This window comes from Mustela putorius, unplaced genomic scaffold (assembly GCF_011764305.1).
Source record: "Mustela putorius furo isolate JIRA1106 unplaced genomic scaffold, ASM1176430v1.1 tig00003987_pilon_pilon_pilon, whole genome shotgun sequence".
In the NCBI taxonomy this organism is placed as follows: domain Eukaryota; kingdom Metazoa; phylum Chordata; class Mammalia; order Carnivora; family Mustelidae; genus Mustela; species Mustela putorius.
Genome location: NW_025422126.1, coordinates 13,469,285 through 13,496,965, shown reverse-complemented (window position 1 = coordinate 13,496,965; position 27,681 = coordinate 13,469,285). Strand labels below are relative to the sequence as shown.

Genomic DNA, 27,681 nt, shown 5'->3' with positions numbered 1-27,681 from the left:
CATCTGAGCAGGCCCGGCGAGGTGAGTGGAAGATGGTGAGGAGGACAAGACGGGGAAGGGTTCTAGGCAGGAGGCAAAGGTGGACCAGGGCGGGGAGATGTAAGCAGAGATGGCCTGTGCATCTTCCATTCCACGAGGTCCAGTCACCTGTGCTACACCTTTGACGGCGCTTTGTATAAACTCCTCACTTCTACTGAAGCTTTCAAAAAAAAAAAAAAATGCTACTCAGCTTTTATGGAAATAAGTCTGTTTCACATTTCATCAGTTTCCATCGTGTGTTATTGAGTCATACAGTAACAACCACCCCAGCAGGAATAAACAGGGGAGGATCCTGCAGAACCGCCTCTCATTAAACAGTAACTGATGGCGAGGCCCTCCATTAGTGGGAGTGAACGTCTGCACACAAATGAGAGGGCCCCCGCCCAGCTGCAGAACTCTGCCCTCCACAGGTGTCAGTTGGGAGCACTTGCAGAGGAAACAGAGAGCCTCAGTTTACTTGGGAACATGGTGATATGAAGGTTAGTTATGAGAACCTCGACAAAAACCAAGGGTACAAGGGAGGCATTTGGCATCTTTGGGAAAAAAGATGTATGTAGGCTAGATACAGCAGTTTGGCCACGAGTGCCCAGGGAACTCCTCTCTTCTGGGCACTCCTTGGACTCCTTGGACTCCTGGGTCGTCCAGCTGCCTGTCACCACCAATCTGGCCTCTCCCAGAAGCTCAGCGGTTCTTAGAGAGACAATGGCTACCATCTCCTGCAGGCTCGCTTCCTGCCATCTGGTAGGAGGTGGTGGTGGCCGTGGAGCTGGGCCAGGGCACAGCTCTGTGTATACCTGGAAGACAGAAGGAAGCTTTGCATTTTATGGGGAAAGAGGGAGAGTTGGGATCCCTGTGCTCATTGTTCATGGCGCACCAGGCCTTCAGAAAGAACATATACACAAGGAAGCGAGTTAGGGTTGGTGATCCCTGGTCCCTGAAGCCGTGTGCATACAGGAACAGCCTGCTCTTGCCGGGAAGCTGGCCCCACTCCCTCTATGGGATGCTTTCCCAAGAAAGCACAGCAGACCTGGTCTGTCCCTGTGGCCTGGTAAGAGAGGCATGCCAAAAGCAGACGTGTCAAGTGACAGAGGACAGAGCAAATAAATAGTGACATGAAAGTCAGGGAAGCTCATGCCGCAACCAGGAGAGAAACACATGTAGTGAGCCAGAATTCTACAAATGCGTGGTGACTGGGTAACTATGTTCCTCTCCTGTTAGGTGTGTGTGTCATCCTGCCCTTGGGAGCCTCTGAGTCTTCCATGTTCACACAGCATGGTAACCTAGACTGCTGGGTTAGGATGTGTCCCAGTCACTTAATTATGTGCTTGCTTCTTGATACCTGCATCCAACTGAAAATCCCACAGGAGCAGGATCTCATGGAATCTCGGAAACCAACACAGACATAAATGCTCATGCTCATTTGATGAAGGAATGAAGGAAGGAAGAAAAAATGAAAGAGTTTATAGAATTTTTTGGTAAAGATTCATTTATTTAGTTTAGAGAGAGAGAGCATGAGTGGGAGCAGCAGAAGGAGAGGGTGAGAGCGAATCCCAAGCAGACTCCATGCTGTGTGTGGAGCCCAAAGTGGGACTCAATCTCCCAACCCTGAGATCACAACCTGAGCCAAAACCAAAAGGCAGATTCTTTTTTTTTTAAAGGTTTTTATTTATTTATTTGACAGACCGAGATCATAAGTAGTCAGAGAGGCAGGCAGAGAGAGAGAGGAGGAAGCAGGCTGCCTGCTGAGCAGAGAGCCCAATGTAGGGTTCGATCCCAGGACCCTGGGATCATGACCTGAGCCAAAGGCAGAGGTTTTAACCCACTGAGCCACCCAGGTGCCCCAAAAGGCAGATTCTTAACCAGCTGTACCACCTAGGCTTCCCTAGAACATTTTTATAATCACTATCTCACTTGCTCTGCTCCCTAAAATTCTGTGAGTTTGGAAAAGCAGGCTTTATTGACCCCATTTAATAGATGAGAAAGCAAACTCCATGAGGCCCTAGTAGCCTCTGGAGTTAAGTGGCAAAGCCTTCTCTCAGAGCGGAACTTCAATTTCACATCCCTGTTCCCAGGGAAGAATGAAATGAGCCAGTGTCACCTCCTGATGGGAGAGAGGAGACAAAGCTCTCTGGTCTAACTCTCTGGCTTTGTGGACAGGGACAGGGACAGGAGGCCTTGAGAACTAGTGGCAAAATAGAGACTTGAACCCGGGTGCCCCAGCTCCCAGCCCAATGTACTGTCCTGTGAACACACAGCGCATCCCTCTGCCTATCTGGGTATCAGTCCAGTTGATCTGGATGCTGGTACTGATGGAGTGACAGGCAAGGAAATGACAATAAGAGGCCTGAACAGACAGCATGGTGCCCACATTGCTGTCAACCATGTCAAAAGTGGGTTGGGGTGGGGGGGCAGGTGCCCACCATCCCAGCTGTGCCGGACCTGTTTTGGTCCTGGCAGCTGAGGGAGACACTGAATCCAAAGGAACCAGATTCCCCTATTGAGCTTTCTCCTCTGGAGTCTCAGCAGACTTTTCTTCATTTAAAAAAAAAAAAGTGAGAGGGGTGCCTGGGTGGCTCAGTGGGTTAAGCCGCTGCCTTCGGCTCAGGTCATGATCTCAGGGTCCTGGGATCGAGCCCCGCATCAGGCTCTGCTGGGCAGGAAGCCTTCTTCCCCATCTCTCTCTGCCTCCCTCTCTGCCCATCAAATAAATAAATCTCTCTCTGTCAAAGAAAGAAAGAAAGAAAGAAAGAAAAAGAAAGAAAGAGACAATTAAGTTTATCCTCCTACCATCTCACATGTATCACATTAACAGATATTTATCCCAATACCAGGAAAACCATGCTCATGACCACTGCTGCGGCCAGGAGTAACTTGGGTAAGAGGGAGATAGCCAGCATGGCGGCTTGCATATGGGTCATGCCCTCCCACAGCCACCACTGAGACCCAGCCCACACATCCTTCGTCTACTTCTGAGTCCATCGATAATACACAGTTTCCAGGACACTGCAGTTTTGACCCTGCATCTCTCTGGTCCTCCACCTGCAGGCTTTCTCTAGAGCATAAAATTTGTTCAACCTGCAAGGCAGCCCAAAAGTACCAGCCAAGGACAGTCTTCAGCCAATGAGGGACAAGAGCCTGGAAGAAGACTCCAGCTTCCCCACCTCGCGATGAAACAGTTTATCTAAATAATTGTCCGAGTGATAACTTATCTAAATAATTACCCAGGCATCTTTTAGCAGAATATATTTAACTTCCTGATACTAGGAGCCATAGGAGGCATTTTTCGGTGGTTTCTCATCACTGAATGTCCTACAGAGCAGATGACTGTTTGCAGGACAATCATAACAATGGTTCTCACTACATGCCAGGTGTTCTGCATTTCTCATCTAAGTCTTATAATAGCCCAGTCCTAACAGTATTATCATTCCTGCATGTTATGGATAGGAAAATTAAGGCGTGGAGAAATTAACTTAAAATTAACTTGTTCAGGGTCCTATAGCTGGTCTGCAGTGGAGCCAGATACAGACTTGGATCTGCTCAGGTTTGAAGGAACCCTGTGTGTTCTCTCCAACTATCTCACACTGTCTCCTGGAGCTCAGATTGTGTCCTTCCCCATACTGCATTCCAGAGAAAAAGGCAAGTTGAAATAGGAACTGAGAGTCCCGTTTCAAAGAAAAAGTCTATCAGCAGTGTCAAAGGAGCCTTCCAATTCTGTGGTTCAAAGCTCTGCGAGATAACATTCCCACATTTGTGCTTGCGGTCATAAAATCCTCTACACAGTTTGCTATTAAACCTTGGAAACATCTCTGATTCTCACCTTGCAATGGCCTGTTGATAATCTGTTCCTATTTGCCCCTCCTCACCCCTCTGTACTCCATCTCCAATGTACAAGAAGAACCAAAATGTCCAACCATTGTGAACTTTCTGGAAGAGGTAAATGGGTGACTAAAAGCTATATCTAATGCAGGAGTGGCACACTTTCTCTTCAGGGGACCAGATGATTGATTTTGTGTGTGTGTGTGTGTGTGTGTAAATAATAATAGTAAATATTATCTGGTAAATGACAAGCTTTGTGGGTCACATATGGGTCTATCACAAGTATTTAACTTTGTAACATGAAAGTAGCCATTGACAATAGCTTAATGAAAGAGCATGACTGTATTCAAATTAAACTTTACAAAAAACAGGCTGCAAGCTAGATTTGGCCCTAAGGTCATAACTTCCCAGCCTTCTGACCTTATTGATAGAGACAAAGGCTGGAGAGTTTCATGGGTATAAAGCTTCAGTTTAGGAAGGAGAAGTTGTTCTGAAGATGGATGGTAGGGATGGTTGTACAATAATGTGAATGTACTTAACAACACTGACCTATACACTTAAAACTGGCTAAAAGTGTATGTTTTATGTTGTGTATATTTTAGTCAGTATTTTTAAAACATGGTTAAGGAAAGTATGTGTATAGGCAAGAAACTTGGAAACACAAAAACATTTGCTACATTGGGGTAGGCTGTGGGTGACTTTCTTCCATATGTTTGTTACTATAAAGTGTTTGCAAAGAATAAAAACTTAGAGAAGAAAAGTGGGCAAAGGACTTGAATAAACTAATCTCCAGAAAAAGATATACAAATGGCCGATAAGCGCAGGAGAAGATGCTCACATCACTAGTCATTAGGGAAAGGCAAACCAAAACCAGGGGGCATCCCCTCACGTCCGCTAGGCTGGCTATACTAAAAACATGAATAAATGACAGGTGTCAGGGAGGGTGTGGAGAAACTGGAATTTTCATCCACTGCTGGCCGGAATATAAAATCATACAACTTCTTTGGAAAACAGTCTGGCATTTCCTCAAAAGCGTAAATATAAAGTTACCATAATGACCCAGCATGTACCGTTGTTCCTAGATATATACTCAGGAGAAGTGAAAACACATGTTCCTGTAAAAAATTATACATGAATGTTCACAATAGCATGACTAATACTAGCCACGAGTGGAAACAGCCCATCAGCTGATGAATGGATCAACAAAACGTGGTGTATCTTTACGCCCCTCTCTCCCCTCTCCTCCCCTCCCTGCCATGAAACCAGCTCTCCCTGTCTTCCCATCCCCTTGTCGGAAGCCAGTGGCAAGATTCTGTAGGTTGACTGGGGAGACGAGAATGACAAAAATGGGTTTTAAGAGCTGCCAGCTAGGGCCATCAGCCATTTTGCTCCCGCAATAACTCACGAGCAGAATTCTGAAAGCTGTACCTCTAGGTGACTCCTGGTCGCTAGAGCAGCTCTTTTTCATGACAGATCTGCCAACACTTAGGCCACAAATTTGTCACTGCTCACACTTCTTGGATGAAGGTGGCTGAAACTGACTTTATAGGAACCACTTTGTCACCTCTCAGCTCCTCGGCTCTCTGGGTGTCCTTTTCCTAGTCACGGAATGGCTTTTGAGTGGAAGCTTTTCTTCAAGACCCACCAGCCATGACCCTGTACAACACAAGCAGCAGCAGTTGGTCAACTTCTCTATCGAAGCTCTGCTCACCCCAAGTCCTGACAAGTTTGGTGAAACCTCTGGATTACCCAGTTTTCTGCTCTCAGTCATGGATGTTGACAAGGACTCTGGTCAAGAAAGCAAGACTTTGCTTCTCTTTAAGGATTGTAGGGATCTTGAAATGTCGTTTATTCCATATCCCTGAGTTTCCATTAACTCATATTCACAGAGTATTCTTTCTTGACAGTATTTTAAGTTCTGGAAGCTACTAGTAAGTGCTCCCTCATGCCCTTTACAAAGTGCTTTCACATCAATTATTTCTTCGCTGTTGCTCCTTTTTGAGTCAAGAATCAGGAGTTTAGTTCATTAAGTTCTCCCTTGTTATAAAAGTTCAGATTATTAATTTCTCTCTAATCCCTGATTTATTCAAACCTCAAAAAAATTTTATAGTCATTCTGTTATATTTATTTCCATTATGGTTTGTCATTTAATCCATAAATTACTTAATAATGTTAAAATTTCTGTACAACTATCTTTTCTAGTTATTGCTTCTTACACCCTATTCCTGCCCCCTGAGTTCAGGGGGAACCTTGTTCAATTTTCCCCTCCCTCTCCAGTGAAAATTTAACTATGTGTAGAATTTGAAGTTGGCAAGTACTTTTTCTCTCAAGATTTAGAAAATACTTATTCCACCATCTCCTGGCCTTTATTGTTGACATGGAGAAGTCTGTGGATTCTCTGTTTTTCCTTCTGACTGTACTTAAGATTTTTTGTTTAAAAACTTTATCTTTGGTGTTTTGCATTTTCAGTATAACGTGGCTATAGTATATATTTTTAAATTTTTAGTATTTTTAATATTGCTTGGGACTCATTGGGATTCTTAAATCTGAAGATGTCTTACATAAGTTTCAGAAAATTCTCAGTCATTATTTTTTAAGGTTACCTATTCTCTCTCTCTCTTTTTGTTTTTTTTAAGAGGTATTCATTTATTTTAGAGGAGGGGGGAGAGGTTAAGAGTGAGGGAAAGAAGCAGATTATGATTTTAAGCATTTAAAATGAGGGAATCCCGATGCAGGACTCCACATGGGCTTCCACATAGGGCCTGATGCAGGACTCAAGGCAGAGCTCAATCCCATGACCCGGAGAACATGGCCTGAGCCAGAACCAAGAGTCATATGCTTAACTGACTGAGTCACCCAGGTGCCCCTACCTATTCTCTCTCTCTCTCTTTTTTTTTTTTTTTTGAGCTCCAGTGTTTTTTTAAATGGGCTTCATGCCCAACGTGGAGCCCAACGCAGAGCTTGAACTCATGACCCAGAGATCAAGACCCTGAGATGAAGAGTCAGGCACTTAACCAAGTGAGCCACCCAGGTGTCTCTTAAACTCCTATTAAACATATGAAACTTCCATCCTCCCCGTTTAATTTTATATTTAATATAAATATTTATATTTAATAATATTTAATAATTATTAATAATTTAATTTAATAATATTTCACTGTATTTTCAATATTTTTACCTATCAGTGCTCATTTCTCTGTGCTCATAAATTAGATTGAATGCATGGTTTTAAAAGTAGTTTGTTGGTTGTTTTTTCAAAAAGATTTTATTTATTTGACAGAGGGAGAGAGCCAGAGAGCATAAGCAGGGAGGCAGAGATCGAGAAGGAGAAGCAGGCTCCCGGCTGAGCAGGGAGCCCAATGCGAGGCTCCATTCCAGGACCCTGAGATCATGGCCTGAGCCAACGGCAGACCCTTAACCAACTGAGCCACCCAGGCACTCCTAAAAGTAGTTTAAAGAATCTGTTTCACCCATCTACTGGCTTTTTTAAAAAAATTACCATAGCCCTCCTTTTTCTAGAGCATTAATCATGATCTGTTTGCTTTTTGTTTTAGTTTTGTAAATCCTGCCCAGTACTTTTCAAATCCACCTGCCCGTTTTTTTGCACAGTGCCTTTCTTTTCTTAGAATTTCAATTTCTTTTTTGTAATTCTTTATCTTTTAAAAACACTTATAGTCTCTCATATTCTGTGTTATGAAATTCTTGGAATGCTCTCATTTTTGTTTGTTTCGTTGATTTTTGTCATTGCTTCATTATGGATTTTAAAGTTTGTGATCTTTAGCTCATCTCCAGCCGGGCCTTGCTGTTAAAATCCTATACAGCTCGGGGTGAGGGAATGTTCCTCTGAAATGAGATTGTGGCAAAAGGAGTCAGGAGCCAATTTTTTTTTTTTTTAAGATTTTATTTATTTTATTTATTTTGTTTATTTTTAAAGATTTTATTTTTATTTATTTATTTATTTATTTATTTGACAGAGAGAGAGAATACAAGCAGGAGTCCTCTTCTGATTGATACAATGAGCTTTACTAGTTCCTTTCCATTAATGATGTGGGGACCTAAACAATTCAGTCAAAAGTCCTTATTTTTAATCCTCTCTGCCATTTGTTTCTGGTACACTAGGTTCCTGGGTCTTTTGTGAAAAGGCTGGGAATGAAAGGCAAAGTGTCACCATCTGAATAGAAATCAAGCATGAGAACTTATTACAGGCCCAGGTGAACTGGAAATGAAATAAACAGTCACTATACCCCAAACAGGAAACCACTAATTAGATTTTGTAGCTGAGCATAAATGCCTCCTAAGCTGCATGTTAATACAGAAACTCAGCATATCTTGATTCAATTTACTTAAATCAAAGGATGCACTGGCTGGATGTGTCCCCAGAGGCTTAATTGTGCTAAACATCCTACATCAATGGTTGCATTGAAATGTAAATAATGCCGTGAGCCACCATTTGTGTCTACAGTGTTTTGAAGTCAGTCATTCTAAATTGGGATTTTTACCTTGGCCTTGGGAAAATGTCAAAAATGGCCAGAACTCATTCCTAGGTCAGACAGACAAATACATCTATATTAGTAAAACACAAAGCAGACCCCTAACTTTAAGTCCCCAGACCCATCTGACAATTTGTTAATTAAGAAACTTTAGCCATGAAACAGTCCTCAGTAAGGGTGTGAGATTGACAAGCTTTAGGATTGCTGTCAGGTGACCAAAAGCACAAACAGGATGGCCTGCTTTTGACAGTGTCATTATATCAGGAGGGAAGCAGGAAGGACCAGAAGAGAGCTCAAGAAGGACAAAAAGAAAGATGAGTAAATGAAAAGTGGGGAACTCTTTGCTTTGTAGAAATGCAACACAGGATGGTTGAACACATAGCACTTGAAGACATAAGCCCAACACTTCATCCTCACACAGCCGAGTTCAATGACCATCAGAATAAACTGAGAGTCAATCAGAAATACAGAGCTCAGAGGATAGGGCAAATATTTTATATAGATACAGATAACAATTTATTTCCTTCGGTTACCTTTCTATCAGAAGATTATTCCATCAGAATAATCTGTCTCCCAGGATCTTCCAGGTCTGGAGAACAATGGTGACTACCTAATTTTGAAACTTACCCATACTACCCCCAACCCCTCTGCCTCCCCTAAAAAATCTGTAAGGACGGAGCTTGAAAGTGCCTGAGGCCAGAACTGGCAGCCCCAGGAAGCATTAATTTCAGGGAAGTATAAGATACTAAGAAAGGGGTGGCACTAGTTGGAGACAAGGTCATCAGTTATAGGAGAGAAATAATAGAGGTAAGTTAAGGGGTAAGTTCCTGCAGAAACAAAAGAAAATAAAATATGGCAATCTCTCTGATTCAGAGCACCATTAGATGACAATATTTTCCATAAAAGAAAGTGCATAGAAGAGGTTAAAACTGATACAATAGGGTGCTCCTGAGCTAGAAACTTTGCCCATATAAAACTAACATAAAAATGAAAATGAGAAAATACAAATACAAATACAAATACAAATCAAAGCATTTCCACTGATGAAAATTTTCTCCAAAACCAACCATAAAACTAAAGAAATCTGTAACACAAAACTCCAAGTTGAATCAAATAGTCTCCAACAAGGATTTAAGGCTATGGAAAACACCTTGGCTCAGACATAGAAAATTTAAGAATAAAAAAAGGGGTATAGGAGAAATGAAATGAGAGTTGACTGAACTAAATACGGAAACAGAAGAAAAGGACAAAATCATATCAGAAAAAAAATCAGAATCTGCCCTCCCATAAGTGTCAGGAATAGCCTCTTATTGGCCTCCATTCCTTCCCCCCATCCCCCACCCCACTCCTTCCCCAAGTCTTCAGCACCATCCCGCTCTGCCTCTTATGTTTATGAGAACAAGTTCTGTATCACTTCACCACCATTGCGGCCACCATGTGAAATCCTTAAGCGTCCTTGATCCTGGACCTTCCTTATATTCAGAATAAATGAGCTATTCACAGCATAATTTTATAGCATAATTTTATCTCTCCCTTACTTATGTGGTAAGGTACAGTATTCAGGTAAATGTAGCCAGTTGAAAAGAAACTCTTCTGAGTGTGCAGAAATATTCTCAATTGTAAACATAGATTCCTGGGTTCCTACCATATTGTCCGGTATCTTATACTCTGGTGAGCCTGAGAAGATGATTTAAGGAACACTATGTAAAACCACACACATCCAAAGATGCAACATTTGTGATAGGTGAAATTCTAACCATGGAGATTTATTTTATGTTGGCCACTATTACCATTCCACCAAAAATATTTGTCTATTATTGCGTATCTAAGGACATTCAATGTATTCTCCTACTTGATTTCAAAAAGAATGATAGAAGACAAGTATTACTATTTTCCGCCTTTTTCAGATGAGCAACTTAGAAGCCAAGTCCACACAATTAAGAGGGGTCAGAGCCAAGATTCAAAACCAGTTTGGTTTGGTTCCAGTATCCATGACCTTTCCCTCTACCAGTCTGCTCTGGAAAAATAAGAACTTGACATAAATTGTGCATCATGGTAACTTCTGACCCCAGACATAACCTTAGTTGAGAGCTATGCATCTTGGAAGGTCACGCAACTATCTGAAAGAAGGGCATGAGGGGAAGAACATCCCAAGCAAGTTGAACTTTTGAACAAAAATTTTAAAGTGGACTATAAAAACGATCAATAGATTTATCCTCATCCCCAAGGAGATAGAAATGTAGTAACAGTATATTTAGACAACTCAGTAACACAAAGATGGAGTCTATCCTTCAAAAGAAGAAAAAAATGGCAAATTTCATATATCTTGGGAAGAAAATTTCTTTGAAAAAATCCAATGGAAATTTTTTGAACTAAAAAAGATAATTTAGACCAGAAACAGCAAAACCAAAAATAGTAGTTTAGACACAGATGAAAAGAGACTTTGTGAATTAGAAGGCAGATTTTTAAAAAATTACCTGGAATGTGGCACTGAGAAGCAAAAGGATGAGTAATAGAAAAGAAACATTAAGAAAACATGGAGAATACATACCAAAAGAAAGTCAAACATAGATCTCTTAAAATGTCCAAAAGGAGGGGTGCCTGGGGGGCTCACTTGGTTGGGTGACTGCCTTTGGCTCGGGTCATGGTCTCAAGGTTCTAGGATTGCCCCACATAGAGCCCTGCATCCACATCAGGCTCCCTGCTCAGTGGGGAGTCTGCTTTTCCCTCTGCCTCAGCCCCTCCCCCTGCTCATGCTCACTCTCTCTCAAATAAATAAAATATTTTTTTAAAAAAGAATATACAAGAGGAGAAATTAAAATAAATGGAGAGAGAAAAATCTTCAAGATTATGGTTGAAATTTTTTGCAAATCCAATAAATCTGTGTTCTCATATTTTAAAAGTTCAAGTACCAAGCAAGATTTTTTAAAAACATAGTACTAGATATAATCCAGTACAATTTATGAAGATGAAAGTTCAAGTAAAATATTCAAACCTGCAAGAAAATGAGAATTGATCGGCAGGAGTGAAGACTAGGAAAAGCTAAGGGAACATGATGTAGTCTGGGTAAAAGATGGTTGGGCAAGACTGGTCTCAAGGGAATTGTTGAAAAATTAACTGATTCATAATATGTTTTGCAAGCCAAAACTAACAGAATTTTATTTCTTTGTCTAATAAAAGTTCTCACTATGTGCCCACATTCTACTATTTGCTAGAGGTATAACTGTAAACACAACCAGTGGAATATGAGAGAAAGGGATTAATTAAGACTGATTCTTACATTTGGAATTTAAGCAGCTGACTAGAGAGTGGTATAGTTTCATAGAGTTGGGGGTGGCAATTAGCCTTTATTGAGCCCTCTTAAGACAGATTCATGCTAGATGTTTTATTATTAACATTATCTAATTTAATGCTCACAATAAATTTATGAGATACATATTTTATCCCACTATTTTATGTACAGAGAAGATAAATTAGTCTAAGACATCACAATGAACTAACCCAGTATTCAGACATAGGTCTGTCTGAGGCCATACCATAGCAAACAGCTTTATGATTCACAACTTGGGTTGCTTAGTTGGTTAAGCGCCTGACTTTAGCTCAAGCCATGATCTTGGGGTTCTGGGTTCAAGCCCTGTGTTGGGCTTCCTACTCAGTGGGAAGTCTGCTTCTCCCTTACCCTTTTCCCCCTTCCTCCTTCCCTCTCCCCCTCTCTCAAATAAATAAATAAATAAATATTTTTAAATTGCAAAATGTTTTCATATTTGTGCCTTGATTCACTCTCACAACAATCTCATTAAGGAGATAAAGAGCACTCATCATTTTCCTCGTTTCATGAATAAGGAAATTACAGTTCAAAAAAGTTCAGTAACTTGTCCTGGGTCATGCAGTTAGTAAATGACAAGTCTTAGACTCATACCGACGCCTCTCCTTCTCCACTATCTGTAATCTCTCCAGTATACCTTGACAATGTCACCAAAACCAGAGCCCAAGTAATTTCAGAGAGGGCAGTGCGATGGTGTTCCATTCCTGACAGGGAGGAGACCCTAAAAAGAGTAAGAGGAGGAGAATAAGGAGAAGGAGGAAGCAAATTTACCAAAAATGGATAAAGGCACTCCAGCTTCTCATAAATCACTGGTTCTCCGAGACTGGTCTCTCAATTATTAGCACCAGCATCACCTGGGAACCTACTGAAGATGCAAATTCTCGGGCCCCACAGCAGACCTATATTAGAAACTCTGGGCATAAGCCTGGCAGTCTGTTTTTACAAGCCCTCCAGGTTTTTCTGATACAAGGCAGAGTTTGAGAAACACTGTCTTAAATCATAATCTTCCCAAGACTGTGCCCCTTTTCTAGACCAGGTGAGGAAGCCCCAAGCAGTCTTGAAGTCAACTGCTCCTACCTTTAACATAATAGTGTGGAAATGATGCTTAAATCTGACACTGAAGCCCATAATGAAGCTTTAGGAAAGGAAATTCAAATAGAGCTTTCTCAATAAATCCTTACCTAGGATATCTAACCTTCTAAGCTCAAGGTCTGTAATTTCATTTTTCTTCCAAATTTTATTGTCTTACTTTTACAGCAAGTTTCTGCAAATGATCCTTCCAGGAAATAACCAGGCTAACTCCATGCAGATTTAATTAGCATATTGATGTGGCCTCCAGAATATTAAATTAGTAGTGTGTCATCATATATTCATACTTGTGGACACTACTCTTTTTTTTTTTTTAAGATTGTATGTATATATGTATTTAGAGCATGAGCAGGGGGAGGAGCAGAAGCAGAGGGAGAACGAGAGAGAATCCCAAGCAGACTCCATGCTGAGTGCAGAGCCTGACAGAGGGCCAGATCTCACAACCCTGAGATTGTAACCTGAGCTGAAATGAAGAGTGAGATGCTTAACCGACTGAGCCATCAGGCACCCCCCTATTTTAAAGATTCTTGATTTCCTCACCTTTAAATTACTAAACTTTCAAGGTTGTTGTGAAGACTAGGCACAATATAGTGTTTGTCACCAGTATGTGCCTAATAAATGGCATCTAATGTTTTGATATTTTTAGCTTAATCTTTTGAATCTAAATTTCCTAAATGGCCCCAAATAAAATTTTTACTCTAATAAAACTATGAATAGCCTGAGAACATTATAGGGACCTAAATTTTTAATTTTAAGAAACTCTAAGGACAGGAGAATAAGCACAGTAAAAAAAAAAAAAAAAAAAAAAAAAAAGCCCTTGTATTTCCCTTTTTCTTAACCATAAAACAGCAAGTTGGATAGTTCTTAAGGGCTGTAAGTTGTTACTATCTAAGAGAGCATGGAAGGGAAGGAACCATTAACAGAATGGTGCCAGTAGAAGAGAAAGTGCTCACAGAGTGGGGCCTTGAGGACTACTAGGAAAATGAGTGGTTTCCATCCTACCGGTAATGCATGTGTATGAGCTCAGTCTGCCTGCCTTGTAATCTGGGCTTTCTAGCGTGTGTTCTTGTGCAAGTCACTTAATATTTCTGTACTTCATCTCTAAAACAGAGACCAAGTAGCACGGAAATTGCCCAGCACATAAGACTAAAATGTCTCTGATGGTTTCATGTGATCCAAGCACCGTCTAAGTTTATATGTACGAACATGTTTGACCCTCAGGACAATCCTAGGAACTTTCATCATTTTACAGCCAAAGAAACTAAGTACAGAGAAGTTGAGCAATTTCTCCCCAGGATCCCATAGCTAGTCAGTTGCAGGCCCAGGATTCAAACCCAGATAGTCTGGATCCAGAACCTTCTTTTCATCTACCTTATGTATCTCCCTTGCAAAAAAGAGGAGCAATTATTACCACCACCACCGCATTTTCAGATGACGGTGTAAGGTCCTTGTTCAAACTCTACAAAACAGATGTTGACAGGTGTTCAGAACACAATATCAGGCCCAGCTCTCGAACTCTATCCCAGCTCTCAGCGACCTAATCTATTGGAGTAGATAAGATACATAGACAGAGGCCAGAACTTGCTCACTACTTATCAGATGTACAAAGGAAAAGAGGAGGAAGGGAAGAGAGAGAGAAGGAGCCTGTAGCTCTCATTTCCTATAACTTCTTTCACCTTTTTCTCAAGCCCTCATCCCACTCATGTGATGGGGGAAGGATGTGAGGGGGAGTTGGAAAACTTAAAACTTCGGGGAAAATGTGCTTCTTCCCCTTGTCTCCTTCCAGTTCCTGCTTCCAGAACCTGCTGTTCATTGGTTGTGTGATTAGCATCCCGTGGACCTTTCTCTCACTAAAGTTAAAGAGTGACGTCTTGCTCACTAACGTGGCCTACCATGGATCTCACTGGAACCACTGGTCCTCTCAGGCATCTACAACTGCTTTGAAGTCACGACTGTGGGGGACTGGCTCTGACCTTTGCTATGGTGTCTCTTCGCTTCTGTTACGGACAACCCCTTTGGCCTTTGGAGCTCATCAGCCAATATCTCCAAAGGACTGAGACATCCCACTGCCTGAGATGCACAAAGAACTTCTTGATCCCCTAGGATCGTAGAAAACTAAGGCCAAACTCTTGGGCACTTGTTTTAACAATTTCTACTCTCCCATCTGAGTACTTTGTAGACAAGGAGGCTATGCGAAATTCTGGACTTCTCTGGGGTTTACAATGTCTTCGGGTCATGTGTGAGGAAAGCAGGTGCCAGATCATATGTTTTCTGTCTTTAAGCTTCTGTCATCCCATCTACTGGTCTACCACCATCCGATCTGATCCCAGAGAAACGGGGGAAGGTCATTTGTATCTGCCCTTCGCCTCCCTTCCTGACTCCCCTCTTTCACCCAACACCTTCTGAAAGGTCTTCTGATTGCCTCTTCCCTCGAGGAAAGGATATTCCTTATGTCATCAACTCCTCATTCCAGCCTTTCGGTCTGCCCTATTAAAAAAAAAACATGATGGGAAAATAAGCAGAATTTTTAAAAGGCAAAAATATAACAGGAGTTGCTTTGAAAATATTCTCTCTGACACAGACAAAGCAGTGAGTTGTCAAAGGAGGTTGTGTGAAACACTTGATAAGGTGCTTGAAGTTCAGAGGAATTCAAGGAGGGAGCAATCAGCAAAGTTAAGATAATCCAGGAAGGCTCCCGGAAGCCATTCGGTTTCAGGCTTAAAAATTTTCTATTCTTTGGACAAATACAAAAACCTGAAGCTGCCACTGCAGGAGGGGAAGAGCAGGTGAGCCGTGGCCTGGTGTGTGGAAAGCTTCCTGTGCATCCCCATTTGGAAAGAGCAACATGAGGCAAGGTGAGAGAGGGCACTGATGGCCAGCTCACGACAGACTTTGAAAGCCAGACTAGGCGCAGTGAAAAGCATTGCCTTTTCATCCTTGCAGGAACTCCATTAGGTAGGCAATTCCTGTATCTGCATTTTACAGACGAGGACACAGGGGCTCCAAGACATTCAATGGCTTAAGACCAGAGAGTTGGTTAGTTGCAAAACTTTTGGTCACCAAGTCTCAGTCTTCACACAGACAAAATGACCGGCCAGCACTTTCATCTTCCCCCACGATGTCTTGGTGAGAAGTTGGTATCCATATACCCAGAGTCATTTTCAGACGCACACACACACACACACACACACATATGCACACGTACGTGTACGCACAGAGTTAGTCTAAGGTCAGCACAGACTCTTCAGCTTAGACTTTCCTCTTTGTTTTGTGGGCATGGCAGATACTGTGGGTGCTGATGGTTGAAGGCATACTGAATCTTCTCCCCGACATTTCCACAGGATGTAGTTTTCTAAGCAAATCCCTTTCCATAGGCCACAGGCTCTGAAAACATGACTACACGAGGTACAATTACGTGATGTTGCTGTTACAAGCCCCATTCAATTTACTTGGAAATGCCATTAAGAATTGCTTCTATCAGAGTACAGGCCTTGCAAGTGAGAAAGGTCTGTTGGATTGTTGCTCCAGCTGATGGGCCATCATTGCTTTAGGCCATGGAGGGAAACCAGGCAAGGCGGGGAGGGCAGCCCAGCGAGAGGCTTTGGACAGGGCATGTGGGGAGGCTCCCAGACACAGGAGTGGTGGATAAGGGGCTCAGCAGGGACCAGACTAAGTCGGAACTTCCCTCCCAGCCTCCAGTCTGGGCTCCCAAATATCTTTATGATGACTAAGACTCTCAAGGCAGTTCTCCCTCTGTATTCAACATCTTTACTTGGAAAATTGATAAAGGTCTAGGTATCCTTGAAATGTTCACACTCTAAGTTTCCCTTAGTCTAATTCTAGACACTTCATCACAATTAGGTTAAGTGTGTCTATTCTCAATCCCAATCAATTTCTAGCATAGATGTGTGGACTGTTTGATTCACGTTTCTTCTTTCTTTCTCACTTCCTATTTTTAGCTTTTTCTCTTCAACTGCTCTCAGGAAATGGGGCAGAATTCTCAACTGATTCGGTATCTTAATGGACTCCTGCTTCTCCTGCTCTTTTCTTGTTTTTAAACCTATTTACTTAAATTATGTAATCCTCGCTATAAGAACGAGCCCTTTCTTCTCTAAATCCTGAACCAGTGGATTCGAGACAATGAGCAAAGTGTATTAAATGTCAGTACTTTTCAGCAAATATTCGCCCTGGGGTGTCCCACCCAGGAGGCCATCCTTGGCCTAGGTGCTCACAAGCAGGCCGCTACATGAACTCCGAGCTCCCTCCAGCTCTCAGATTCTGTAAGGCAGGCTAGTTCCACTGGGTTTGACAGAAGCAGTAGCTCAGCGTTTTCCTGCCTCATTCTCTGCACTGGACTGCATATTGAGCTCCTTTCCAGTCTCTGTCCCCAAGGAGAGTTGTCTGTCCAGAGGGGTGCACTGGCATATTATTGCTTTTTCTGAACTTTTGAGCAACTTGTTCACTTTCCACATCAAATTTCTATTTTACACCACATCCCCCTGCACAGATGGTCCTCAGAACACATTGTTTTCCCACACCTTTCGACATTTAGACACTAATCTCTCTGCCTGAGACACTGCTCTCCTAGAAAACCACCCTTGGAAAGCCTTCCCTAAGTATCCCCGCAAAAGTACAAATGCTCCTTTGTGCTCTCATCATACCTTATCCCTGCAGCCCACTTTTAAGGTAGTCTTCATACTGGAATAGAATCACTCGTTTGCGTATGTGTTTCAAGAGATGCTGAGGTGTGGGAGAACAGGAACTGTATTAGTCAAGGTCTCCAAAGAAACAGAACCAACAGGATGTGTGTATATATAGAGAGAAAGTAATTTATTTGAAGAAATGGGCTTATGTTATTGTGGAGGCTTGGCAAGTTGAAAATCTGATGGGGGGTACGGTAGGAGTTGACAGGCTGGACACTCAGGAAAGAGTTGCAGTTTGAGTCTAAAGGCAGTCTGCAGTCTGCCGTCGAACCAGGAAGAGGCGATGTTCTCTGGCTCAGGGAAAGAGGTCAGCCATTCCCTCAGTCAAGGCATTCAACTCATTGGATGAGGCCCACCCATATTAGGGATGGCAATCTGTTTTACTCAAAGTTGATTGATGTAAATCTCATCCAAAAACACGCTCACAGAAACATCCAGAATAATTTTTAACCAAATATCTGGGCCTCAGGCCCAGACAAGTTGATTCAGAAAATTAACTATCTCAGGGACTTTTTTTTCTGCCTTTGACATCCTCAAGAGCCAACAAAGTCTCGATAGAATTTTCGTTGTCTCAGAGACTTAAAACATCCAGGGTAGTATGGCGGAGACATTTCTTTTGGACTTATCAGTAGACTTACAAAATACCCTTTTTTGAAATAAAGATTTTATTTATTTATTTAATCATTCATTCATTCATTTATTCATTCATTCATTTATTTGAGAGAGAAGCAGACTTCCTGTTGAGCAGGGAGCCCATGCTAGTGCTCAACCCTAGGATCCTGAGATTATGACTGAAGACGAAGGCAGACACTTAATCAACAGAGCCAGCCAGGCAAATACCCTCTATAAAGTAGCAGTATTCTATTCAGGAACTGATAGAAAATCTGAACCTGTAGGCAAAAATGTTAGGAATAAATCCCATTAAGACAAAAATGAGCCTCTGTCCAGAGATGAGAAAGGATATGTCATGACCATCCCTAAAACAGAGACCAGGTGATATATATCCTCTTCCAGCTGGTCCTTCTTTAAGAGCCCTGAGCGGCAATAGAAATTTATCTAGCAAGGACCTTCAAACTAATCCATGGGTACAGTCTGCACCTTTCCTGCCATTCCTGTTACTCTTAAGCCACATGAACCACGAGAAGACACAGTAATTGATGGAGTTTTGTCCAATAAATTCAGAGAAGCCACATTCCCACTTCCTCATCCTTTGGTCTGTGTTTGACTCCTTAAGCCTTTATGTCCCCTGGATGCAGAGGGAGAAGGGCAGTGGATTGGCAGTGCCATTGTAAACTGTACCAAGATTATACTTAAAAGTAACAGAATGATATCATAATATAGAGACCACATGTGGGCATTGGATCCAGCCAGCAATAGAAGAAAATACTCCTCAAGTTGCTCAAGGATTTTATTTATTTATTCCAGCCCCTTGTTTAATGCCATTAGTGAATTGAGTGCTACTTTGGGTCTCATTTTTGTGGTTTTAATGTAGCTGCATAGTTTTCAAGAAGAGCAAAGTGAATGCTTATTCATTCATTCAAAACACACTTATTGATGCCCTATGTTAAGCCATGAAGATGAGTAAGAACCAGCTTTTGCCTTCAAAGAGCCTGGTAGGTGGAGGCAGCCAACTACAGATGGCTTGGGGCATTATGTATGTTAACAAAAAACTGGAAACTAACCAAATGTCTGCATTAAAGAATAGAAAAATAATTAAGAAGTAGGCCTATAATCCCTAAACTTCGGAAACTAAAAGTGACTTCATAACTTATTTGGCAGCAGAGCCTGACATGAAATAACATGAAGCTATTTAGTGTCTGTATCATTCCTCTTAGAGTAAATACTTTCTACATTTTAACCAGAAATATTCATGTGTTTGATTACAAATGTCTGTCAAGACTCTTTTTGGAAAGTTATGTAATTGATGCAATATATATCTTATTACCTTTCTAAAAGCAACCCAAAAAAGCTTTATTTGGGGCACATCTGGCTGGCTCAGTCAGTAGAGCATGCAAGTCTTGATCTTGGGGTTGTGAGTTCAAGCCCCACATTGGGTGTAGAGCTTAAGAAAGATATGGAGGGAAGGAGGGAGTGGGGTGAGAGAGAAGAGGAAAGGCAGAAAGGCAGGCAGCCAGGCTATATTTATTTAGAAACATATCTGGTCCCAGGGATTTTTACTAAAGCCTGAGACCTGTATACTCATACAATGGGATTCTACTAGCAATGAAAATGAATGAGTTATGTATCAACACAGTTGAATCCCAAAGGCATACTGAATGAAAGGACCAAGTCACAGAACAAAATATTCAGTATGATACGTGTTTCCTGAAGTTCAAATCCTAACACACTTAACCCTGTATGGCTTAGGAATATGCATGTTTTAACAGTAAATAAAATTGTAACTAAAAACAAAGAAGCCATAAACACAGATTCTGAATAGGGGTTCCTCTGTGAGGGGGAGGGACCCACAGTTTAAAAGTGGTGGAATAGTTGGTGCATTGGCAGAATTCTGGCACAAATGTTTCAGGAAGGGGCACCTGCATGGCTCAGTCAGTTAGGCGTCTGCCTTCAGCTCGGGTCACAGTCCCAGGATCCTGGAATGGAGCCCCGCATCAGGCTCCCTGCTCAGTGGAGAGCTTGCTTCTCCTTCTCCTTCTGCTGCTCCCCCTGCTTGTGCTCTCAGTCTCTCTCACTGTCTCTCTCTCTCTCTGTCAGATAAATAAATAAATAAATAAATAAATAATATATTTTTAAAAATGCTTGAGGAAGTCACTGCAGGCAGGATCCCCACTTGGGGCCTGTGAGAGAGAGCATAGGAAGAGAGCCAGTTGGGGTAGGAGATGGAGTTCTGGACTACTATAGTCCTCCTACAATGGCTTCTTTGCAAAACTGTTGTGTTGAACCCATGTCTAACTCAACTGGTGACATGGTTTTCTAAGTTTTTCTTTCCCTTCGCCCTAGTTTTCTTTTTTTTTTTTTAAAGATTTTTTCTTTATTTATCTGACAGAGATCACAAGTAGGCAGAGAGGCAGGCAGAGAGAGAGGAGGAAGCAGGCTCCCTGCAGAGCAGAGAGCCCGATGTGGGGCTCGATCCCAGGACCCTGGAATCATGACCTGAGCCGAAGGCAGAGGCTTAACCCACTGAGCCACCCAGGTGCCCTAGTTTTAACCTCACATGCCCTGGTTAGACTAAAGTGGAGTTGTTTCAGACAGGAGCTGGCAATAGGGAAAGGGCTAAAAATAAAGGCTGCGGTTGTTTGGGGAGCTCTGATGAGTAGGGATGCAGTTAATCATCTCCTCTCACCAGGAAGCCAAGGTATAATTGATTCATCTCTAAGTTTGCATTCCTGATGTTATGAGCATTTCAAACAATTTATGAGAATTGCTAATGAGAATGCAAACCAACTTGATATTCAGCACAGTTAGCCTCATTAAAAACTCATCACAATCTCTACTCACAGTCCCCCACCTCATTCTACTTTTGCACACAGAAGCTGCCTCACTGGATCTGACTGTGATGAGTGGAGCCTGAGGATGAAATTGCAGAATTCTTAAATGTCATAAACTTGACAGTCAGATGGCAGTGCCCACAGTAGTGCTTAGGGAAGATGTAGATGTGATTAGGAACAGTAGGATGATGGAAAATACTATCACATATCCTCATGGTAACTCACTGCAGATTTTCATTCTTCTGTTTATCCACTCATTCTTTCCTTAGACAATGTTCCAGGCACTGCTCCAGACACCACAGGTTCAGAAGTTGAATGTGGTCCATGCCCTTAAAAGTGCTCCCTGTTAGAAATGAATATAAACAAGAGAATAGATTATTATAAGCATTATAATCAGTACTGTTATAAACACAAGGGCCACCCCCTGGACAATTCTATAGAATAAATAGACTGCTGTTTATTCACAGAATAAAACTGACTGTGCTCCTCGGAGAAGTGTGTCAAGGGTTTTGCTAAAATACAAGGAGGTACTGGGCAAGGACAGAAAGTCTCCATTAGAAGATGGTATTGACCTGAGTTTTGAACAATGAGTAGCAACTGGTCGTGTGAAAGGAAAAGGGGAGAGAAGCATGAAGGAACAGTTTTGTTCTTCAAGAAATAAAGTTTTTTCTTCAGCTTGAATTCTTGGACCATTCCTTTCATTCTTGAGAAATTTTTAGGTGTTAAGAGTAATTTAGGTGTTAAGGTGTAATTTCCATTTGGACGAGAGAAATTTCCTCAGGGTCTACCAGACCAAGTATATGTAAGTATCCTGGGCAATCTTGAAGTTAAAAGCCTCTTTGGGAACAAATAAATGTGAAGAATAATAAAAATAGCTTCTCTGAACTTGAGTGCCCACTCTGCACCAGGCCCTAGATGGGACACTTGATAAATAACCTTTCAATGAGTCCTTGCAAAAACGTGAAGTGCTGTGCTTTCTAGATGTTGCAGCTGAGGCTCAAAGCAATTGTTCACCTGCCCTAAGTCACAGAGATAATAAGTGAGGGACTTGTTTTGTTGGATATCAAAGCTTTGCTTCTGAAAAAATGAATTAAGAAATAGTAAAGCTTTAAGAAGCCCTACAAAGGTCTCGCTCTTGGGGATCCCTCTCCTTGTAGCTGTACAGGAGAATCTAACCCACCCGTCACCTCCCATGACCCACTGAAGGACCCACCTCTCCTCCCATAAATGTAATCAGAGTAACATAATAGTTTTAAAATTGTATCCTTTTAGACCCTTATCTCAAGTGAAGCACATTTTGAGAAGCATTTCCAACACTTCTTTACAGGTACAAACCATCTGAATAACTTCCAAAGAAACCACCAGACAAAAACTCAGCTTCAATAACTTAATTAGAAGTTATTGTGTGTAGTGGATTTTATTACTGGTGAGACTTTGACAAATAGGTCCCACTTTCTCCAGGGTATAACAGCAGAAACCTAGAAAGGACATTGCCCTATAGCTCAAGGGAATAAATAAACAGCATTGATACGGAACCACAGTACCCTCCAGCATAAACAACAAAAATAAGCCTTGGCTTTCTCTTTTAAAAATTCTGAACCCTCGCTTCAGCAAAACATTTCTGAATCAGAAGCTTGAATAAAAAGACGTCCTCCTGTAACAGTTAAGGTTCTTGAGAGAAACAGAACCAATAGACTGCACATATAGAGAAAGCAAAATTTATTTTAAGGAATTGGCTGGTGCGATTGTGGGGGCTGGCACTCCCAAATCTGCAGGACAAGCTGGCAGGCTGGAGACTGAAGGAAGAGATAGTGTTGCAGTCTTGAGTGTGAAGGCCATCTGGAGGCAGAATTTCTCCTTCTTCACAGGACCTGTCTTTTCTCTGAAGGCTTTAAACGGATTGAATGAGGCCCATCTCATTATAGGGCAATCCTCTGTACTCAGAGTCTACTGATTTATCTGTTAATCATATCTAAAAAAAAAAAAAAAAAAACCCTCACAGCAATATCCAGACTGGTGTTTGACAAAATAACTGAATACCACTGCCCAGCCAAGTGGACACATAGAATCAACCATCACATCTCCCATTTCCCAAATCTTGGTAAATGGCAGGACCTCACAAATGACTGGCCAAGTAAGAAACATGAAATCTTTGAGATCCTTTCTCTTCCCTCACCCCGTATACCTGACACTATCTTTGTCCCAAAGATTTCTAGACTTAGCTCCTTCCTCCTCATCCCCGTACCTCCCACCAAGCAAATGCCTCCTACCTGATTTATTAAAATGGCTACCCAATAGGTCTTCTTGCTTCCTTCTCTTACATTTTGAAACCACTACACTCATTTCCCATCTTAAAATGCTTCGATGATTCTTCATCGTTTTCCAGATAAAACCCAAGCTCCCTAAATCATGACCTACAGGCTCCTCATGATCTGGCCCCTGTTTACTTCTCCTGCTTCATCTCCCACCTCTTAATCTTACCCCAAACCTGGACAGCTACTTGCAGGTGCCAAACTCTCCGTGAATTTTTCATATTATGGTGGCAGTTCACATGCTGCTCCCTGTACTAGCAATGTCTTGTTCATCTGGCAAATGCCTGTTCCTCCATTATCACATCCCAAATTTCCCTTCTTCCCTGATCATGCCCACCTTTGCCACCCACACCACGTACTATGCATAGTAACATTCTCCCAAGTTCCCATGGTACCTGGTTTATACTTTTATTGATCACATTTCATATACACACAGTGTATCTTCATGTGCTTGTCATCACCATTAATATGCCATCCTACTAAAAGATTAGATGTTTATCTTTGTTTATCTTTGTACTCAGTTCAAAAGACAAAGCCCAAGACAGTGCCCATCACTTAGCAAATACCTAACAAATGTTTGCATTGGCCTTTTTGTTTGTAATCATCTCCTTCTAGAACTAAACCCCTTAAAAATGAGAAAAAATAATTGCGTGTTTGGTTTACCTCATGCCTGGCATAATGCCCCATGTACAGGAGCTAATAAAGAGTTGCTCAATGAGTGGGCCCCTTTGCTGTTAAATTTAATCATCTCAATCTCAAATATTCTCTCAATTTTTCTTCTACTGAAGTCTTCAGCTAGGTAGAAAGGCTCTTGTTGGCAGGAACTGGCCTTCTACTTCTTTGGTAGCTCTTTCCTCTCTTTACCCCCACCCATCCTAGGGCAGGTACAATATTGGACACATGCTAGAGACTCAACTGATACTTGCTGATTAAATGATGAAGAGGCTTTACACCTACTCTTGTGTGTTTCTTTCTCTGAGTCAGAGCTTCCTTGTATCAAAACTTATCCCTGAATCCTTTATAGTGAACTGTCGAAAATCAGGTCAAGTGAGTCTATCCAACGTAGGCCACTCTGTCCAGGAGAGATGGAGTTCACCTCTCTTATGATTAACCTGTACACGTCTCAGGAAGGCACACATCCATTCTCTCCAAGAGGATTATAGTTCATCCTGATGCTCAGATGAAGGATGAGGGCAGGGAGAGTCAGATGGAAGAAAGCCTCTGTGGAAGAAGAGAGTTCGGTGTATCCTGGGATTAAAATGAAGCCAGAGCTTCATGAAGTTGTGGCTTCATCTAGAACCAATAAGTAATAGCTCACCCTAAACCAAGTGGCTCACTGGTACCTCTTGGGCAAGCATCACCTGGAAGGTAATAAGCCCTTTACATCAAGAGTCTTTGATCAGACTTCTGGGCAGCCTAGCCACATGCACAGCTCACGATCTGGACTTCCATATCTCATTCCCACTTTGATGCCTCACTTCTCTATTCCATCTGACTGTATCTTCTGTTTCCACGTCCAAGGCCAAGCCTGTAGGATCTACAAACAAATATGACTTCTTCAATGTGACCCTCTTGAATGTGGTTTTATAGGATAAGCAGTGTATCAGAATGAAAAGAGCAGGGGCTATGGATTAAAACAGATTTAATAATAGCCACTCCATAGATAGTGTCTTAGTCTGTTCAGACTCCTACAATGAAATGCCATAAGCTGAGTGCCTTTTAAACTATGACATTTACTTCCTATTGTTCTAAAGGCTGGAGAGTCTAGGATAAAGGTACCAGCAGATTCAGTGTCTGGTGAAAACCCACTTCCTGGCTCATAGATGGTGCCTTCTTGCTGTGTCCTCACCTGGTAGAAGGACTGGGGATATTTCCGGGGTCTCTTTTATAAGGGATTCATCTCATTCATGAGGGCTCCACTGTTATGACTTCAGCACCTCCCAAAGGCCCCACTTCCAAATATCCTATTGGCCTTTAGCTTCAACATATAAATTTTAGGTGGACACAAACATTCAGACCATAGCAGGGTATTTTTGTGTATTAGATGAGATAAACAAGAGTAGTTGTTATCATCATCATTCACCCCATTCTCCATCTGTATTTCTTGGTCCTCCAGCCTAGGGGTAGATGGGCATAGAGCCAGACCCAGCCAATTGTCCCATCCTTTCCTTCTGGCCACAGTAATTAGTTGACAAATGGGCATGTGGCCCAGCCATAACAAATGAGCTCAGTATTTATGAGGTTTAAAAATGGATAATGGGAGATTAAGTCTCACTTTTCTTTGGAGTCATAAGCTCTAAGAATGATATAATACTCAAAGAACAAACTCTATAACCATCTTTACCACCACATAGAAAGTCCCTGGTTGAGAATTAAGCCAAAGACGAAATCTAACCCAGGCATACAGGGACTTTGTCTTCATATGTCTGAACTTCAGAATCCAACAGTACCTAAAGCCAGCTCTGCTCGTAGATTTTCTAGTGCATGGACAATATATTGTGTCTTTTTTGCTTAGTCTAATTTGAATTGGGTTTTCATCACATGCAACAAAGTATAGAGCTATCTAGAAGGAGTGCATGTCCCAGATTCCAAAGGTGAGCAGTAAGGGAAAAGAATCCAAGTTCCTACTTACTACTGTTGTTTTGTTTTGTTTTGTTTTTCTCAGATCAGGTACTATGTGGCCTTTCTGAAAAACTGTACTTTCTAAAATTTACTGAATCATGTGTTATTTATCAGGAGGATATATAACAGGAAGGTTGAATAGAAGTTTTATACAAAAGGATCTACAACATTTCTCAGCTAACAAATCAGAAAACATATAGATCCATCCATCTGTGTATCTGTCCTGGTCTGGTCAGGAAAACAGAAACCACTCTAAGCATTTCCACTCTAAGCATGAGGGACCACCTCATGATTTATCCTGATATTCAGAGATCTTAGAAGCCATGTAATTCACCCCCAGCTTTGCTTAGAGAGAGAAACTGAGGTTCAGGGAGAGGGTGGGGCATGGCCAGAAGTAGAGCTCTTAGAGCCACATTCAAGTCTAGATTGCTATCTAGCCACCCGTCCCACCAGAAAAAGGGCAACCATGCATTTTCAAAGCCACCAATACTACCCCTGAGAAGCACAGACAGTGTTAAGACACTAGGCTTTAAGTATGTCCTTCTTGCATGCTGTGACATCCTGAGCAGGTGACTTACCTTGCTCCTCTAAGCGTGACCCCCAGAAAAGCAGCCTCAGCAAGACGTGGGAGGTTGTTGGAAATGTAAACTTTCAAGCCCCACACCAGACCTACTGAACCTAAATCTGATTTTAACAAGATCCCCAGACGATTTATGTACACATTGAAGTTTGAAGAATATTGGCTTAAGTTTTCTGAGCCTCAGTTTCTTCATCTGTTAAATGTGATAATACTACCTACCTCGTGAGATTGTTCCAAAAATGATCAGTAAGGTATGTCATGAACAATAAGACGCCTTGACTTTAAAGTTCTGAGATTTTCTTCAAGGAGGTTTAAAATTCAGCCATCTGGCAGCATTAAAATGAAGGAAATCTCCATACATGGCTTCGATTTAATTCACATAACTTATGGTAATGATTACAGCAGAAGCTAGAAATTATTCAAATTAAGAAACAGTGTGTTTAGTTGCTGGTTTTGGGTGGAGACTGCCTGGCTTTGCTCAATCCCTAGAGAGGCGATGTGGAGCAGGGAATTCATCCTCACTCACCTTCCGTTTCTGCATCTGTGAAGTGAAGATAATGAACCATCAGGTAGTGATGAGAATTCCATGAGATAATCCATGGGAAGCACTTGGCACAGGGCCTACCTAGCACTTGGCATGTCTCCAGAGACGACCAGCTGCCAAGACCACCATCACCCACTTTGTCACCATCATTCACAATCATGTCCTCTATTATGATGCCCAATGACTGTGACCTGGGAAGCTCTCAGCACAAACACTCCTAATGAGAGATCGCACAGGAGCTTCTCTCTGACATGAATAATCAGTTGAAAACTTCATTTTCCTTCTATAAAGATACACTTACCAATGGCAAGTGGATTTCTCAAGATCAGATTTCTCATATTTAAGCTTCCCTATCTCCTTACTAGTTCTCTTTGCCCTGGTTAATTAAGTGAAAAAATAATAAAAATAAAATAAAATAAGGGTTTTTGCAAAATGTTTTGTGCAGGAAAACTCAAGAGGGTCACATGCGGCCTGCAAAATATGTTTTTTTCATCTCCTCCAATGAAGCACAAATTGTAGCATTTCAGCTGTTGAACAGCTACATTCAGTTCGGAATTACTAAATTTTCATCAAGTTTTCATGCTTTCTGCAATGTGAATTCTCCACAGGGGCTTTGAAGAATACTAGAATTCTAGTTACTAAATTTATTCTCCTGCCCCACAAATTATATAGAAAGAGCCACCTCCATCTTTCATATCAGAACAAGTTCCAG

At 41.7% G+C, this 27,681-nt stretch overlaps 1 long non-coding RNA gene across 1 annotated transcript; it reads right to left on the bottom strand.

The window, feature by feature from the left end:
- Nucleotides 1-292: 292 nt before the first annotated feature.
- LOC101685922 lies at nt 293-27,084 on the bottom strand. Its single transcript, XR_200273.2, has 3 exons — nt 26,952-27,084; nt 21,137-21,254; nt 293-833 (listed from the first exon to the last, which is right to left on the bottom strand). It is a non-coding gene; the product is annotated as an uncharacterized LOC101685922 (long non-coding RNA).
- Between the last annotated feature and the right edge of the window lie 597 nt (nt 27,085-27,681).